We start from the raw sequence: 18092 nt of genomic DNA, 5'->3' as shown, positions 1-18092 counted from the left end.
ACAAAGCATATTATTATTGGTTAGATATATTTCTCAAAGGATATTGATTCATGTTTTCCAAGCAAAGACGCACTCAAATTGTCCCTTCTAGATCTCCCTTCATTAGAGTCTTCATGATCCATGAAAACTGGTTTACCCTCATCGCCTCGTAAACCCTCCCACAAGGATAGTTCAGTATCTAGATTACTGGAGAAACATATGACTAAAGGCTGCCCTGCCTATGTATGGTTTACTTGCTATACTACACATAATACACTTCTTATTCCTTCAAATGCTAGAGAAAAACATATCAATAGATACTTGATAACTGCTACTTTGCAGATGATGATAATTTTGTTCACTAACATGTTAGGTATGTTTATAAAATGTCTTTTATCATTACATGCCCTGTGCACACATTTCTATGAAAATGCTTTAGAGATCTAAATGAGTCAGGAGAAGTTAAAATAAGTAAATATTACAAACTGGCATAGATAAATGCTGAAGAAAATTTTCTTTTATTTCCATTCAGGAAGGGGCAAATATATACTGTGCTTGTTTCATTGCATATAGCTGTAGATTCAACAAACCAGGGTTTCCCAGAAAGGACTGGGGTGGTGTATGTAATAACCACCACTGGGGCAGTCTTCCTCTGTATATCCACATGCAGGGACTTCTAGCACAAGGCCTGGCACAGGGAGGTCTCCATGTTAATATTCATCTGAAAATGGAAATTCAGGTTGGCCCTTAAATCTAGAAAGACAAAGAAATCATATGAGTTTTGAGTGACTTCTATGAAGCTGTTATGCAAAAATACAAAATACAAAATTTTATTTTCTGGTAATTCATAGTCTACCTTAAACATTATTTTATAAATGCTTGAACAAAACTAAATAAATATTGCATATTATGCTCCTTCCCCTAACACATACACAGAAAATAATATTTAAATTGTCAAATATAAATCTATCCAAAGAAGATAAATTCTTTTTTTATTTTTTTAAAAAAAGAGAACAAACTGTCTTTTTTCAGTATACATGGAATCCAAGTTTCCACTCCTTACCCTCTTACCATTCCCTCCAACTACCTCCCCACTACCTCTATTCACTCCTCAGAGAGGGTAAGGCCCATTACTTTGGGGAATGTTCCAGGGCCTGCCTACTATATCTAGGCTGATCAAGGGAATAGGTTTCCAACGAGAATAGGTTTCCAAAGAGAATAGGTTTCCAAAGAGAATAGGTTCCCAAAAAGCCAGTACAGGCAGTAGGATAAATTCTGCTGCCACTGCCAGTGGGCCCTCAGTTTTCCCCAGCCCTGTAATTGTCAACCATATTCAGAGGGACTAGTTTGTTCCTATGCATGTTCTTTCCCAGTCCAGCTGGTTTAATTTTAAATTCTTAATGAAAGCAGAAACTAGTCACCTTGTTTTGAAAATAACAAGGCAAACTACACACTCTGCAACAAGAAATACTTCAGGGAGATATAAATGGGAGGCATCAATTTCACCTCAAATTTTACTTGATAATTTACTTGCTAAAAACCTGCAAGCACTATACTAATCTTGATGTCGAAGTAGAAATAATGGATTAGAAATATTTCTAAGTGGAGAAATGTTTTTGGTGCAAATGTGTGGTGTGAGTTTTGATCCCCAGTGTCCACATAAAACTGGCCATGGTAGCGTGCAACTGTAATAACTCGCCACGGTGACATGGAAAGTGGAAACAGAAAACTTCCTGCAAACCTACAGACAACGTGAAATACACAGTGGAAACAAGATATTCTGTCTCAAACAAGGTAGAAGGCAAGGAACACAATCACGGTTGCATGATAGATCCTTCCATTTTCTATTGTCTTCTTTGATTTCTTTCAAGGATTAATAGTTCGTATCATACAGGTCACTTGTTAGGTGTAGGAGAAGTTATATTCTTTTGGGTTTGGGTGAAATGTTCTATTGATATCTCTTCAGCCCCTTTGAGTCATAACATCTGTGAGTTCCTTTATTTCTCTGGTAAGTTTCTGTCTGGCAGACTTCTCAAGTGATAAAAGTGCTGTGGTGAAGTCTCCCATTATCAGTGTGTTGGGTCTGATGCGTGATTTAAGCTCAGTATAGTGTTTCATTTGCAAAGGACTGTACCCTTATATTTGCGGCATAGATGTTCAGAACTGAGATTTCATCTTGATGGATTTTTTCCTGTGATGAATATGAAATGATCTTCTTCATATCTTTTGATTAATTTAGTTTGAAGTCTACTTTGTTATATATTAGGATAGCTACACCAGCTTGTTTCATAGGTACATTTGATTGGAAAGTCTTTCCCGAACCTTTTACTCTGAGGTAATATCTGTCTTTAATGTTGAGGCATGTTTCTTGTATGTCACAGAATGATGGGCTCTCTGTTTATAACCAATCTGTTAGTCTATATCGTTTTATAGGCAAATTGAGTCTATTGATATACAGGGTATTAATGACCAGTGATTGCTAGTTCCTGTTATTTTTGTTTTTGTTGTTGTTGTTGTTGGTGGTGGTGGTGGTGGTGGTGTGTGTGTGTGTATGTGTGTGTGTGTGTGTTTCTATTCTTTGTGATTTTCTGGTGTGTGATTATCTATTGACTATGTTTTTGTGGTTATTGTAACTTCCTTGTATTGGAGTTTTCTTTCTAATACTTTCAGTAGGACAGTATTTGAGAGTAGATAGTGATTAAATCTGGTTTGTCATGGAATATCTTGTGTCTCTGTCTATACTGATTGAAAGTTTTGCTGGATATTTTAGTCGGGTTGGCATCAACATTTTCTTATTTTGTTCATAATGCCTAGCCAGGACTTTCTGTCTTTCATTGTTTCCAATAAAAAGTGGAGTATAATTCTGATAGGGTGTGCCTTTATATGTTACTTGGCCTTTTTCAATTGTAGTTCTCAATAATCTTTCTTTATTTTGTATGTTTAGTGTTTTGATTATTATGCTGCAAATGAACATTCTTTTGGTCTATTTTGTGGTTTGTAAACTTCTAGTATTTTCATAGGCTACTTGAAAATTGTCTGTCTTTAGGTTGGTGAAAGTTTCCTTCTATGATTTTGCTGAATATGTTTTCTTTGTCTTTGAATTGGGCTTCTTCTCCTTCAATTTTTTATTATTCTTAGATTCAGTCTTTTCATGCTGTCCCAGATTTCCTGGCTCATAATTCACTGGTGTTGTCATGATCGGCAGTACTGCTGAGGTTTCTCCCAGTGGCCTGTCCCTTCTGCTGCACTGCTGAGACATCTCTTGGCAGACTGACCCAGAAAAGGTGCTGCAAAGTCTGCTCCTGGTGACCTGGCCTACCCATCACACTGCTGAGGCTGCTCGAAGCAGACTGGCCTGCCTGCTGCACTCTGAACAAGCAATTTTTCAATATGCTAGCTCAACAATTCTCATATTTATGTATTTTTAGAAGTAATTTCCCAGTAGTTGAAGAAATACATATACAATTCTTCCATCATGGATGTAATAAGAATATCTTTCCTATTTATAGAGATAACTATGGGCATATAGAATTAAGGAAGAATAACATTTTTTGTCGGTTAAAAGTTCTCCTACAGGTGGCATTGTTTTCTACATTTTATAATGCTGTTCATAATTTTATTTTCTAGTACTTCTTAATCTTCAACATTGAGGTCTCTATATTCTAGAAAACCAAGACCAAGTGAGCTACAGAATTCATTAAGCCAGTCATTATAAACACAAACACAATACATAAAGACCTGAAGGAAAGGTGCTATATAAAAGATGTGGAACTTTTCAAACCATTGAAAAAATTAAACTTACTGAATTCAATAAACAATTCACCTGGAGGAAATATCATAGACCACAGGATTGGCTGTCATGCATTTAAAATAATTAGAAACTAAGCAGGTATAGGTAAAATTACATGACATTGAATTAAAAATGCTTCAAGAGGCTTGTTTAAATGCCTCAAGTGCAAATCACAGGACAGATAAATTCGAAAGCCCACATCAAGAACTGAGACCCAGCACTGATGAGACAGAAAACTGTCCCTGAAACAGGAGAAGAGCAGTAAAATGCGTGAGGTCAGTATAAGCCTGGGTCCACAGTCCTGCTTCTGTCACAATGGACAGAATTCACAGGAGGCTAGAAACAGAGGATGAAGCTCTTTTTTCCCTTTTGGTTTAACACGGTCTCTGTATTCCTTGCTTAAACTGCAGCAAATGATAACAATTATGCTACATCCACCTCAGAAAAAAAGTTGAGAAAAAAACGTTTACTGAAACTACTTACTTTGTGAAACTTATGTATCGCACATTTTTATTAAGGCCATCAATGACTTTCATGTCCTCCAAAGACAACTGAAAATCAAAAACCTATGAAAGAAATAGGAACTACATTACTATATTTACACTGTATATTTGTCAATCTGCCTATTCGAAATGCACCAGACTAAATGATGCAGATAAATACTTAATATATTCAAGAAATCAAGAAAATAAACACATGCTCATCAAAAACATTTAAAGAAGTGATGAATACCAGATGGAGAAATTCTGGAAATTAATTCCTGAATTGAAAGGTATAGCCTCACACACAAAGTCATTAAATAATCTGAGGAAGAAATAAAGACATTATGATGACAAACATGATCATAATCAGGTTGTTAGATGGTTCAAAACAAAATAAACGCAGTAGTTTAAATGCTTAACAAATTTGCATAGTAGTCATTGATACAGTTTTTTTCTTTATTTTAATTTAAACTATTTTCATATATAACTATCAATCATTCTTTTCCCTTCCTTAAACTCTTTCCAAATTCTTCCCATCTTCCTACCTACACAATTTCAACACTCACTCACTCATTCATAGAGAGAGACAGTCAGACAGACAGACACACAGACAGAGACACACAGAAAGATAAAAGAATCAAAGTAAACTAAAAATATGTAATAAAAATAAAATGAAACAAAAGCCCCCCAAAAAATATGGCATCAATTTTGTGTTAGTCAACTATTCCTGGGTATGCCGCCTGCCAGGAAATGTAGTTCATGTATTCAGTGACACTGCTGTGAGAAAGCTGATTCCATCTTTCCCAGAAGATATCAACTGAGAAAAACTCCTAAGTGTCCAGGGGTCAGACCTGAAATTCTCTTTTCCCCTTTAGTTCTGAGGATTTTTCTAGCCGAAACCTGTGCATGCTGCCACAATCCCTGTGAGTTCATATATGCACCAAGTCGACTGAATCTGTTCTATGGCAATAAAAAGACTCCTAATGATTTATCTCTATACCTGTGTATCAGAGCATCATGCAACCCTCATCAGAAAATCTTCTTCTTGCACTGAATGGAAACTGACATGGAGACCCAGAAATAGACAATGCACAGAGAGCGAAAGACTTTGGAGCTTTCTTCCTTTGGACTTTCCATTGAACTCTTCCCTCAAAGCTCAGAGATCTATGTGGAAGACAAGGCAGGAAGACTGTAAGAGCAAGAAACAGTGACTGACTCCATGTAATAGTGTCATTAACACAGTGATCTTCCATGCCTCAAACTTTAGCAATAGTAATTTTTGAAATATCATTTATAATGCAATTCAAAGTAAAAATTTTTAATAATCTTAATAATTAAATTCCAATTTAAAAAGTGACATTAAGAAAATTTTCTTGTATAAAATGTGGTCAAATTCTCAACAAGAAGGTCTCCTGTTGTTAACAAATGGAAAGAAATAAGATGAGAAAACCAAAAGTTCTCCTAAAAATAACACCAAGAAAAAATAGCTACCAGTGTCTGAAAAATTAATCATGTTAAGTAACAGGCACTTCTTGCAAACTTCCTCTCTTTTTGACACATCTGACAGCTAATAAAACAGCAACAGCAACAAAAGCTGCTAATAAAACAATTATATTTCTATGAGTCAATAAGCTAGAGCAGAATGAAGAAAATTCCTTAGTTTGAAATTAATAAAAGTTGGAAATGAATATAGTAAACTATTTGAATCATTGCAAGTTTCTGATGTTACTGTGGTTTGAGCACTTCACATCCAAGTCAAATAGCAAATAGTCACAATCTCCAAAATAATAAACTTAGTGCAATATCAACTTTGTCAAAAACACCCTGCATGGAAGTGGTCAAACTGATTGGATAAAAGAATAACCAATAAAGAATAACCAGAATATGTGTTCCATCATGTAAAAATGAACCTTAGAATGTCGAGAAGATAGACTCATTAACAAAAGTAAATACATTCATTGATGATAGGAATGAGTATAGACATGGGATTACTGAAAATAAATTTTGTTACCCATTTTTATTTTTTATTTTTTTTATTTTTTATTTTTTTAGTAAATTTTATTAAATTATAAAAGTTTCCATTTCCGCCTCCCCTCCCAACACCCTCCCACTCCCCCCACTCCCCCTCCTCCTCCCTCTTCGTCCCCCAGGGCAGTCAGGGTTCCTGCCCTATGGGAAGTTCCAGTTCCTTCCCCCTCCCTCCAGGTCCAGGAAGGTGAGTGTCCAAACAGACTGGATCCCCAAAATCCAGTATATGTAGAGGAAACAGGTCCCAGTGTCATAGTCAATGGCTTTTCAGAAAGACTTCGGGCCAGCCACAGTCAGAGAATCCGGCCAAATTCCGAGAATCTGGTTAGATCACGTCCTCGTTCAGTCCCAGTCCAACTGGCCTTGGTAAACTCTAATCAGATCCGTTCCCTTGTATCAGTGGGTGATAGCATCCCTCGCAGTACTGATTTCGTTTTTCATGTTCTTCCCCCTTCTGCTCCTCATTTGGACCTCGGGGGGCTCAGTCCGGTGCTCCAATGTGGGTCTCCGACTGTATTGCCGTCCTTCACCAGATGAAGGATCTATGGTGATAAGCAAAATATACATCAGTATTGTTACCCATTTTTAAATTATATGTTTTAGCCAACAATTGAAATGACCAAAGGGTAATTCTATTGAAACTTAAGGGTAAGCTGGCAAGGACAGAGAATGATATTTTTGAAGATGACAGAGAAGAGTTTGATTTATTTTCACACAGGAAACCTTAACACCAGCCAACTACAAAAGAAATCTATGAATAACCTAAAAAATGGACAAAAGAAATTCCTTTTAATATTAGTATTTAATTTAAAACATATTGATAATCTAGATCTGGAAATGAGTTGTTTAACAAAAGCAGAAAGTCCAATGAATTTACTGAATATAAAATGAAATAGATAGACTAGAAGACCTTTTTTGTATTTTCCAGAGTCTACTCTGCGTTAAATGAAATGATGTACCTTATATAAGAATAGACATGAAAAGACATAGAATCCGTAAACTACTTGGGGATTGTATAATATGAGGAGCACAGGCTGGTGGATAAACACTACAGAGACAAGAATCCAGCTCCACTTAGGACAGTGCGGTCCTTACCCTAGAGCAGACACCTCACTGCTCCTCAAAGGTAGGAACAACTTCAATGAAGAACAGGAGAGAGACTGACCAAGATTAGAATAATCTGACTGAGATTGGATCAGACCACACACATCTGTAACCATGAACTTATCAGCTGCATAATTGACTATTCAAAAAGGGCTTGGATGTAGGTGTGGATTCATTTTACCACTGCTAGTATTAGTGGTATAAATGATCTCCTACTTGAAATGAGCAGAGAAGTACTCTTATGGGAGCCAAGACATGAAAAACATAGTTTTATGACATGAAATGAATTCAAAGTGATTAAAGACCTGAACATTAAAATACATGTATTTATAGGAAAATACAAATAAACCACAAAGAAATTGAAAGATGAAAGTTGCCTAGGCTTACTTGCTTCATTTCAGAAAATGAAGAAAATGGCATGCACCTAATTAAATTTAAATTACCAATGTTACTCTGAAATAAACATCTAGCTGTAACAGCAGTCACTCTGTAAACAGTCATTCCTTCTGAGAAATAGTATTTAAACCCCTGGAGATGCCCTTAAAGCACAGATACACTCAGAATGTAAGGGATACTGACTAGTGTTACAGGACTAACCACCAAGTCCATAGGATAAGTCTGTGTAGGCGCCTAACACCTGCAGCATCTCATCACTTGCATATTCTCTCTTACCCGCTTCTCAGTGAAACTCTTGGCCAGGACCACAACCCCACGCTGCAGCTGATAGCGAAGGGCGATCAGGGCTGGAGTTCGCTTGTATTTTTTTTGCGATGGAACCAAGAACTGGATCATCCAAAAGAACTGGGATATTTTGGTTCACCCTGGAGGGAAGGCAGAAATGTTAATCTCTTCTTCTAACTGTTGAATTTGTTAGAAGACTTGTAATACATAGGAAGGTTGACATATAGGCAATGGTGTTTCCAAATCTAATGCCTGGAGGAGCTATAAAGCCATTACAGACTTTGTCCTCCCTTAAGTGAAAATTATCCCTGCTTGAGATCCTTTCATAATAAACTACAAGAAACAGTGTCATAAGGTGAATAATTATTCAATCAACAATGTTTTCCTTTGTTTTAATTATCATTGTCAATATTACCATTGTTTTTCTCGGTGACTTCCCAGAGCACTGTAAGCAACCAGAACAATGTCTTTTGACTTGCAGAAATCCAGACGTTTTCCCTGGTTGAGATAAGGATGACATTCTACCTAGAGAGAGATGAAATAGAAATATGCCAATTTATATGAAATGCCATATTTAATGTAAAGAAAAAATGTTTAAAAATATTTAAAAGATAAGAAAGTTGCATTCATGTAATAAAATTTGAATTGAACATAATGGTATCAGGCCTGGTATGTCAACTCATGTCCATTACATAACATTTCATGAAGCTGAGACAGAAAGATTGAACAATGAGGCCATTCTAGTCTACACAAAGTTTCAGACCAGTCTGGGGTACAGATAAAGACTATGTCTTATAAAAAGAGCAAAACTAAATAAATAAATAAATAAAATTGGATTAAAAGGAAGAGGTAAAAAAGTAAGTTTTTTTTTACAGTTACTTATGTATCTTGGAAGATGGTAAAAGTTTGTGTGTCTATGTCACAAGAAGCATCAGGTAGACAGAGATTTTTGCATGGTGATTTCTCTTCTTCTACCATGTGGGTCCCAGGATTTAAAGGATTTGAAGATAAGATCCTTTACTCACTGTGTCATCTTGCTATGACCATGATTAGATAAGTTATTTGATTCATTGTTATTGTGCATAGTGAGGAATTTCAGATACATTTTCATAAAGTATGTTATATATTTTGAGCATATTTACCATTATTCCACTTCCTCCTCTCCTCATCTATACTCCCATTAGTTGCTCCACAGTCACATGGTTAAATTTAGAACTTATGTTGTAGGAAACAGTTGTAGGAGCAACATTTGTGAAGGGAAGTGAGCTCTATATCCTGCTTCATAGATGGAAATACTAATTTTTGCTATGATGAGTCATAACTGACTCCCTTAGTGGAGCATGAAGTGGATTCACTGAATTTTGATTATTAAATACAAAACTAAAACAAAATTTCACAGGAAGCCATAAGGAAAGGCCAATAAACAGTTTGTGGATGTATCAATAGTGTCATTTATGTATGTTTTGGTATTACAAGGAAAAATAAAAAATCTAATACAAATATGTACAGAAAATCAAAATAAATGTTTTCTTATTAAAGAGCAAAAAGAACTAAACTAAGTGAAGAAAGAAAAGGAGAAATAAGGGAGATAAACACTCTGCAGCAATCACTATAGCAGCTTTCTTTCTCAAAACACTTACAATGAAAGTTATGAAAGATTACCCCATCTTATAGAAATAATTTTACTAGACTGAATTTTTGAAAGGATGTCTCAGATAAGAAATATCAACCCAGAAATTAATGATCAAATACCATTTCTAGACCACAAATATTGACTGACTGTGATAAAAAATTATTGATGAATTCTCAAACCTGACATGAATATTGGTCAAGAAACATACACCAAATATGTGTGTGATTTAGGTCATAATTTATTACAAAGAAACTTTACTGTTTACCTGAATTCTGCTGAGAATAACTCCAGGGAAAAAGCCAGCACATGGAATGTACTTTAATGCTTTATTTAATGGCAGAAACCAGAGAAATTGAAAGACACAAGAAAATAAGGTCATCTCAAAGCTTCATTCTAAGTTTCCAAAGTTATTTCTTCTTTCTAACTGGCACCTCACAGTAGTAGAGGAAGAAAGAAATGGAAAGGAAAGATTGGGGGCTGAGAATCCCCACCTGGTTGCACACAGGCTTGTGCTTGAGCCCTAACATGTTAAGAATCATCTCCAGCTGCCTGCGGTTAAAGTTGGACACGCCGATGGACTTGGCCAGTCCTGCATCCTTACACTTCTCCAAGGCCTAAAGAGAAAAAAATACCAACATATAAACTAACATAAGTAGAAAACTATAACATCAGAAACAACACTATAAGAAAATGAAAATGAAATTTTATTGCATTAATTCTTGGAAAAATTAAAACAGTAAGGAAAATGACAGTATCAATCATTAAGAGGACCCTGAACTATCCTTAGTCAATTAGACTTTTATCATTTCAGTCAAACGCTCCCTTCATTTCTATTATATCACTGTCATGCATGGCCCCCACCTCTTAAGTAAATAACCCCTTATGAAGCTCATTAGCTTTTACAACACAGAATGCACACCTCACCCTTACAAGTAGAGTTCTGACATTACTCTCACTCTCTACTTCCACTGTGCTCTCTCATCCACACACTCACCTTCTAGGTGGCACAGAGATCCACTGTGTCAAATAGGTATTGTCCATTCTCATCTGTTGGAAAATGATTGCCTCCTGGCTGGAAGAGAGACAAATGTTAAAGTAATCTCTCAACAAATGCATTTGCTCACAATAACAAAACTCACTGATAAAGAGGGTTCTATGAATCAAACTTCCATCAGATGGGTGAATCATATTTCTTTTAATACTGGTCTCATGTTTTGAATGTAGACTTGTAAAAAACGTCCTTGAGTGTCATGGTTATTTTAAAAAACAAATGATTTTATTTTAATAAAGAACTAGTTTCTGGTTACTTAGACTACCAAGTTTGACTTGTGTTTCTATACAATGCCACTTCCACTTAGGAACTGATAAGAATATTACAGTGATATCCACCAACAATAAAGTTCATTTTTGACACATGCCATACAAGAAATCTTCCCCACGTTCCTCGCTTGTGGGTTCTTCGTGCCTACCAAGTATACAGAAAATGAGACAAGGTTGCTGCGTTTTTTTGTGCTGTTTTTTTTGTGTTTATTTCGTGTGTGTGTGTGTGTGTGTGTGTGTGTGTGTGTACCACAACTGAAGGTGCAGATAAATGCTTGAAGAGGGTGTCAGGTTTCCTGGAGACAAAGTTACAGACAATTATAAGCTACCTGAATTGGAAACTGGACTCAGGGCCTCTGCAAAACCAGAAAGTGCTCTTAACCACTAAATCTCCAGTCCCAGACTGATGTATTGTAAAGATTGGTTTTGTGATGTAAAATACAGAAAAGCCAAAACCTGTCAATGAACTAGAACTTCAAACTACCTCATGGCTAAATTTGTCACCAAAGAAATTGTTCAAATAAAAACTAAGCAAATTGGAGCTGAAGAGATTATTCAACAGTTAAAATCCCTTGATGCTCTTCCAGAGGACACAGGTTCAACTTCCATCACCCACTTGGCAACTCAAAACTGTTTATAACTCCTATACCAAGGGACTCAATGCCATCTTCTGGACTCATTGGGTACCACACACAAATTTGGTGAAAAACATACATTCAGGAAAAATAATCACACATATAAAATGAAATTTGAAAAACTAAAAAAAAAATTAAGCAGACCTACAATGATACAAAGGTAAGGCATTTTAAAGCAGAGACATTTTTAAGACTACTTAAACTTCCAAATTCAAGATTTAGGCTACTCATTCACATAATCCTACTAAATTCTTTGCATAAAACATTTGAATAATTTTCTAAAATTAATTAAACTATGTTCTAAAATTTATAGAAGTTTAATTCAACCAATCAGGAAAACATTAACATTAGAGATTAAATTTTTGGTTATCCAATTAGCATACCTCCAGGGACACTGGGAAATGAATGAGGTACAGGTCCACATAGTCCAACTGGAGTTTCTTCAGTGAATGTTCCAAGGAAGATCTCACCAGTTCTGGACGATGAGAAGTACACCAAAGCTATGAAAGTTGAAGAATGGAACTGACACTGTATTATGAAACTTTAAGATTTTAATGTGTTATTTTATCTAAGAGAGGCATTTTTTCAAGTGGTGTGACATTGATGACTATAGGAGAAACTATTCCTCTTCCCCTTGAATTTTATTCATTTTATCTATCCATAGACCTCTCTTAAATGTTCATTTATTGCAAGTTAATCTTGGATATTACTCAAGTCCCTAAACTTTCTTCAAGCAATTATAGTTTTTATCATAAAACTTTTATTTCACTGAATTAATAAAACACTAAGATTCTAATACAATAAAGTTGTTCTTGCATACAATTCATTATGCTCAGTTGTGTTAGGATAATATATATGAAGTAACTCTAACCTCACCCATAACTATTGGTTGTAATGTAAATAACCTCATTTCTCATTCACCTCATGTAATATCTTGGGAATGTTCCAGGATTCCCAAAAACACCAGGGAACAGTCACTTTATAAAAATCAATAGCAATGTAGAAATTGTTCTCTAGAACATCAGGGTTCCTGCTTCTCTATGTCTAAATAGCCATTTAAAATTCTTCCAGTTTTTGCCATTCTGACAGGTGTAAGATGGTATCACAGAGGTGTTTTGATTTTCATTCATGATGGTTAAGCATGTTGAACATTTACTTAAGTGTCTTTCAGCCATTTGGGACTCTTCTGTTGAGAATTCTGTTTAGTTCTGTACCTCATTTTTAATTGGGCTATTTAGAATTTTAATGTCTAATTTCCTGAGTTCTTTATATATTTTGAATATCAGTCCTTTGTCTGATGTGGGGTTGGTGAAGATTTTCTTTATTTAGTAGGCTTCCTTTTTGTCTTATTGACTGTGTCCTTTGCTTTACAGAAGCTTCTCAATTTCAGGGAATCTCATTTACTTATTTTTGCTCTCAGTGTCTGTGCTATGCTACTGCAGTTTATTTAGGAAGTGGTCTCCAGTGAGCTCACCAACACCAGCTAGACTGGGAAGGCACAAGCATAGGACCAAACTAGTATCTCTGAATTTGGTTGACATGGCTGGGGCAGACTTAGGGCCACTGGAAGTGGCACCAGGTTTTATCCTTAATGCTTGTACTGGATATTTATAAACCTATTCTCTTTGGATGGATACCTTGCTCAGCCTAGATATAGTAGGGAGGGCCTTGGACGTTCCCCAAAGCAAAGTGTCTTACCCTCTCTGAAGACTGGATAGGGGTGGGATCAGAGGATATGTGGAGGGAATGGGAGGAGGGGAGGGAGGAGGGGCTTGGATTGGTATGTATAATGAAAAAAGATACTTTGTTTTATTTTACAAAAATAAAAAATAATTAATTAAATAAAATTCTTCCAGAATGACTTGTGTTATCTGCAGGAAAATTTGGCGGTCTGGATTTGTTCACTCTGAATTGTCAGTTGGGGTCTCAGGTTTTAAATGACTGTTGAAGGCATAATTTTTGCCACGTGCGTTTTCAATCTTCGCTATCCATCGCAGGAAGAGGAAGCAATGCTGCTGTGTCTATGTAACGAGAAACTGATATAATAAAAGTATACAACCTCAAAATAAAGCATGGAGGGTTAGAGAAACGTATTAGCGAGACAGTGCTTGTAGATAGCCCTGATTTTGTTCCCAGTACACATGTGGCAGATCACAACATTCTTTACCTCTAGTTCTAGGGGATCTGATGCCCACATCTGGCCTCTGTAGGTGCAAAGCTCACTCAAGGTATATACAACATACATGCAATATAGACACTAATACACATACAATAAGTAAATATTTTTTAAGTCACACATAGGTGAAGAACACATAGCCTAAACTGAGTAAACTTAGACAATTTTACTAGATGGAGAACAAGTATTTTGGAGGATTGTAAACTATTATTTTAGGTTAATTTCCAGTATCTTTACTTCAATTTCCTCCTAGTGAAGATTGACATCATGAACAATACCATCCCTAAGCATTTTTATTAAGTCAGAGTAAGAAAAAAATCAAGATATTTATATGGCCTGAACACTCACATTAAAATCATGACCTTTGTAACAACAAAAATCTTAATAACAGGTTCATTTGCAAATATGAGGCTATTAAAAATGTAGAACACATGCACTTTTGTTTTTATAAGAAACTATGTATGAAAGAAACACCAAAATACAAATATAGAGCACATAGTCATGTGCTACATAATCCAATATTTGTGAGGACTGATCCACACTTGTCATGGTGCTCCATAAGACTATTATTGAGCTGAACTACTTCCATTGCCTAATGATGTCCTAGCCATCATAACTACATAGCACAACATATTACTCAAAATTCTGTGGTGATATTACTAATTTCAGAAATGTATAATTGATACAACTCTATACAGCCTATAATAATAAATAATGAAAACTACTAATGACTTATAGATGTTCTTTCATACACTTTTGCTGCTTTTAGGATTTCTGTTCTATTTATAACAACAAAATCTTTACTGAAGAAAGTAAGAGTGTAATATGATTACCCAATTAGCTCAATATGAAAGAATTAATGTCTATTTTGTTTATATATCTGAATAAGAAATATCTCAAACATCCAATTATTTTCCAGTTATAGGATAAGCAACTTATTATAGAATTATATATATATAATATTATACTTACATAATAAAAATTTATAATGTATACTATATTTGATTACTATGTGATTATAGAATATGATATCATATATTGTGTAATTAGTCACACCTTCTTTAACACCAAAAGTGTATTCTTATAATATTGTATTTTATTAATAAAATACAGTTTTATTGTTAAAATATAGTTTTCAGAGCATGGAGACATTTTACAGTCACTCATGCAATCCAAAAAATAGAGCTAGCTTTCCCATCTATTCTAAATCATGCTCTAGTGAACTGAGATTCAGAACAAAAGAGAGTTAACACCCACTGACAAATTTGAAGACATTGATGACATATCTAAAGCTAACAACTTTATGTTTAGCATTGTATGTAATAGTGGCCAATTTGGTATTTCACTAAAATTCAACTATCATTTAATCATGTGAAGATTACATCAGCACATCAAAGTTCATTCATTTATCAATACCTTTGTTGTGTAAAATATATCTTCCCTCTTCACAATGCCTTCTGCAATCTTGCTTCGGATAGCCAGTCCCACCTCCTCTTCATTTTGATACCTAGAAGCAGAATCAATATGCCAGAAACCAACATCTATCGCTATTTTGATGGCTTCTGTAGCTTTAGTTTTGGGTACCTATAAGATCAACAGAAAGCAGTATTTAGAGATAGATATGACCTAGTATTATTTAAGGCACAAGAACGAAACATCTTCAGCATCAAGCTTCCACAAGTCTTCAATGAGGTGTCCATTTGCAGTAAAGAATCCAACCAAGTCTGTCTGGACCTCTTACACTGAGTCACAAGAGTAGGGTAGCCCAGGAACCAGTCAATTTGTCCAGTCAATTACATATAATTGACATTAGGGTTTCCACTGACATAGAACTGATATGTGCTAGAAGGATGCCTATGTATATGACAGCATGAAATTTATACAAGAAAAAGAGCAAGTGACCACATAAATAAAAAACACTGTAGATTCTTCTATGAGCTTTCTTCTAGGGAAGTGAAAAAGAATACATCAAATTTTCTAACACTGAATTTACAAAATAAAGTCATTCAGATATAAACTATTTAGTCTTCACTACTAAGTAGTTAATTTGTAGCTTGGTAAACAACCCCTAGTTCATCCCAGATGAAAGAATGCACACATGAGTCCTACTGTTTGCAGAGAGGGTTCATGAAAAGTTTTCATCCTTGTTGTGAAATGGAAAGATTTCAGCATTCCCAGGGATCATCTAAGGTTCAATTTGTCAACAAAAATTTGAGGAGTTAGAAGTATGATATTAATTATTTTTACACAGGCATTTTCTTTGCATAACAATACTAAAGACTATTTTCAAAAGCACAAATCCATGCCTAGGAAATAAAGGACATAATACATTAAAATAGTCAGGTACATGTCCTCATTTAAGTTACAATTTCTTTGCTTGTGGGAATTGTGGTTCAATAAAAAACAAGTTTTTGTTTTATCAGCTAAATTTTATTAAAATCTATAACTGCATTGAAGGAAGAAAATGAAATGGTGATGTAATAAACATATGAGAAAGTGTATATTGCTATGTAAAATTGAGGGAAATACAGGAAAAAGTAAATATTTTCCCCAATTTATTGTCTTAGTTAGAATTTCTATTCCTGTGATAAAACACCATGACAAAAGCAACTTGTAGATAAAAAGGTTTATTTCATCTTATAACTCTCAGATCACACCGCATCACTCATGGAAGTCAGGGAAGAAACTCTAGGATCGTGTCTGGAGGCAGGAGCTAATGCAGAGGCCATGGAGGATTGTTGCTTGCTGGCTTGCTTCTTTTTACTTGCTCAGCCTGCTTTCTTATCAACCTAGGACCACTAATCCAGGATGGCACCACCCACAATAGGCTAGGCCCTCTCACTCAATCACTACTTTAGAAAATTCTCTAAAGTCACATCTTATGGAGGCATTTTCTTAATTGACATTCTCATCTCTCAAAGGAATTTAGCTAGTGTCAAGTTGACATGAATCTATCCAGCACATAAACAAGAACAGCACAGCTTTAAAATGGGTAAATATATAAACACACATCTCAACAAAGGAACCAGTCTTAAGACATGGAGAGGTGCTTATTCTTACTGCAACTTGATATGCCTTGATTTGTTGATATACATGGGAAGTCTGTCACTTTCTGAACAGAGATGGAGGAGGAGTGAACTGGGTGGGTCAGGGGGTTGTTTTTGTAAGGGAATGCAAGGAGGGAAGGGAGGGGACACGAAAGTCAGGGTGTGAAATAAAGAAATTTAAAATAAAAAACATGCTCAGAACTCAGTACCATTGATCCTCATGCAGTGCAGTTGAAGGCTTGATTTAATTCTATCTCCCTAATTAGGATAGAGGAAAATGGAAGGAAAAACTAGAGTCCTCAAATTCTGCAGCAAAACTCATGTATCAGTCCTGATGCTGAGTGTATTCTGCCTTGTCCTCGCACAAGGACTAGTTCTACCATGGCAAAACAAAGAAGATGGCTAGCCCCACAGAATCACATCAGAACACAATGACTGCACATACCATATCAATCCCACTTAGCCAAGCCAAGCACTCTTTTTTGTTGTTGTTGTTGAACCCTCAGCCCCTTCTGCTACCATTACCTCTTGAGGTGCATAGGTACCAAAGCCCAGTACAGGGATGAAGTGACCATCATTTAGTCTCACTGTCTGCTGTTTAGAAGTCATGCTCCTCTGTCCTCGAACAAAGAAGATACTACTTCTGTCTTCGTAGGATTGCAAATAAATGCTTGGCCCAGCTCCATCTGTCTTGTAATGAATAAGTAATGTGAAGAGAAAATAAAATATTTTTTTCTGTTGTACTGGGGATGAGTGGGGATGGGAACAGAAGTGGTCAAGTCATTGGGAGGGAGGGAGAGAGAGGACTGAAAGAGGGGACTGGAAAAGTGGGTCATTTCAGGGGTGAGGTAGAAGCATAGTGGAATGGAAACTTCAAGGATGGAAATGGAATCTTCAAGGATGGAAATGGAATCTTCAAGGATGAACGAACCTAGCTATGACTCCAAGCAATGCAATATATTAAATCTGAACTGGCCATCTTGTGTAACCAGACAAGTTTTCCAGTAGAGGAACTGGGTCATCAACCCAGCCACAAAACATATGACTCACAAGTTATTTTGCCTGCAAGATATGTTGGAACAATGGAGGCTCAGAGCTCTTGAGAATGGCCAATCAATGATTGTTCAACCTTTAGGCTGAGATAACAAGAGGGATGCCAAGCCCAACATTGCCTAAATGGCCAGAGTCCAGAAGCTGGATGGCTCAGAGACATAGGA

The 18092-nt window shown here is 35.8% G+C and overlaps 1 pseudogene across 1 annotated transcript; it reads right to left on the bottom strand.

Annotated features, from left to right (window-relative positions):
- Positions 1-514: 514 nt before the first annotated feature.
- On the bottom strand, positions 515-17491 carry LOC125417518 (estradiol 17 beta-dehydrogenase 5-like; annotated as a pseudogene). The gene is made up of 9 exons (XR_015734836.1): positions 17401-17491; positions 15245-15412; positions 12036-12152; positions 10692-10769; positions 10189-10311; positions 8480-8589; positions 8038-8204; positions 4253-4335; positions 515-732 (listed from the first exon to the last, which is right to left on the bottom strand). The product of XR_015734836.1 is annotated as an estradiol 17 beta-dehydrogenase 5-like (transcript).
- Positions 17492-18092: the final 601 nt, after the last annotated feature.

Source organism: Myodes glareolus, chromosome 14 (assembly GCF_982192425.1).
Source record: "Myodes glareolus chromosome 14, mMyoGla1.1, whole genome shotgun sequence".
NCBI classification, from domain to species: Eukaryota; Metazoa; Chordata; class Mammalia; order Rodentia; family Cricetidae; genus Myodes; species Myodes glareolus.
The sequence above is the reverse complement of the archived record's forward strand: the minus strand, read 5'-3'. Positions and strand labels throughout refer to the sequence as shown.